Below are 1,806 nucleotides of genomic sequence, written 5' to 3' on the forward strand. Positions count from 1 at the left end.
TAAAGTTGGTTTCCTGAGTTCATAAGACTAAAATATCATGCTCTTAGACCTTAATCAATTTTTGCACACAAATCTGCTCCCAGGCTCCTCTGTGATATTTCTACCTTTTAGTTGAGTTTGTAATGTCCCTGCATTTAGGGGACACAATATTTTAGGCTTCGTTTGGGACGGCTTTCTTACTGCTTCTTAAAGCAATTTTTTAGCACAAACAATTTAATTTTTATACTAAAAATTTGCTTTAAGAAGCCATAAGAAAGCCATTCCTTAGACTTCATTTGAGATGACTTTCTTACTGCTTCTTAAAATAGCTTTCTGGTACAAAAGTTAAAATTTTTGTTCTCGAAAATTGTTTTAAGAAGCAGTAAGAAAGCTATCCCAAACAAAGCCTTAATCTTCCCATCAACCATGATTATCAAGTAGCCAGTCTCCTATCATTTTCATAATACATGCATATTTAACTTCGCCGTATTAGGAATGTTTTAACTGTTAACACATTTTTATCTCAGATTATTCTACAAGATTAGCATCATTTGGAGATGTTAAAGCTGGGTTAACTAACACGAAGCTGAAGGTATGTTCAGTATGTTCCTTCTGAATTCCTAACAGTTTATTTGCTGTATGTTTTTGTCCTCTCAATTGTTAACATTTTTTTGTTTCTCCTTTTATTTAGTTGTTTTTATTTTGAGATTTATTTTCAGCTCATTTCAGGAAACTCAAATTAGCCGTATTATTTTAACATCACAGATCTAGATCAACCACCAGTCCATATTTATGGCTTCTTCTTCTACGTCATCGTCGATTTTATCTAAATCCAACATGCCTTCATCAATGGGATGTTAAAAACGCAGAACTAGTGGAATATCCACTTCACGAAGAAGACTTAAATCCACGGGCTCTTTTGACCCAAAGCTTGGATTGTGAGATGATAAAACTTAAGTTAATATAATCTTTGCTTTATTAGAGAAGAGAAACACCCAATTTTGTTTGCTAATGTCGGTTAAGAAATTTAGGAGGAATTCTTGAGAGCTTCTTGAGCCTTCTTGCAAGAGAGAGAAGAGAGATTTTAGGAGGAAAACTAACCCAAAACTTTATTCAACCCCTCTCTCTCTCTCTCTCCAAGAAGGCTAAAAAAACTCTTAAGAATTCCTCTTAAATTTCTTAGCAAATGGTCAATCAATAAATAATTTGGTTCAACTCTCTCCCTTTGGCCTTTCCTCTCTCTCTATCCTCCTCTCTTCCAAGAATCTTTCTAAGAAAGTGATAGGAAACACTTGGATTTTCAAGTGTTTCTCACCAAAATCGGTTAGATCCAAGATGAAAACTGCTGTCCACAGCAGTAAAACAGCCAAAAACAGTAGAAAACAGGGGAAATCTGAGAGAAAAATGAAGAAACAACTTGTATTTTACTAGTAGGCGCAAGGAAAATAGCAAAGATACAAGGATCCTCTATTCGAGAGGAGGATCGCACTCTACCAATCTCTAGATTTTGATCTAGAGCCCTCACTATCCAAGAAGACAAAAGAAATTCTCACCAAAACATGACATAACCCTAATTCCTCTCTTTCTCCCTACTTAATGCATTCTAATTCAAAACAAAAGCAAAAGGACATCTCTACCCTTCCTTCTCCCTCAAAAAATACTTCAATTTTGTTTGAATTCCAAGTGGACCCCACTCCCGAGCTCCCCAACGCTTCCGCCCAGCCGCTGTCTCGCGATCGCTGGCTGTCCCGCGGCTTTTTGTCGCCTGGAGAAGACCCGGACCGGCTTGGCCGGTCCAGGTTGGACCGGTCCAGGTTGGACCGGCCT

The sequence above is a fragment of the Dendrobium catenatum genome, unplaced genomic scaffold (genome assembly GCF_001605985.2).
Source record: "Dendrobium catenatum unplaced genomic scaffold, ASM160598v2 original_scaffold_254917, whole genome shotgun sequence".
Lineage (NCBI taxonomy): Eukaryota > Viridiplantae > Streptophyta > Magnoliopsida > Asparagales > Orchidaceae > Dendrobium > Dendrobium catenatum.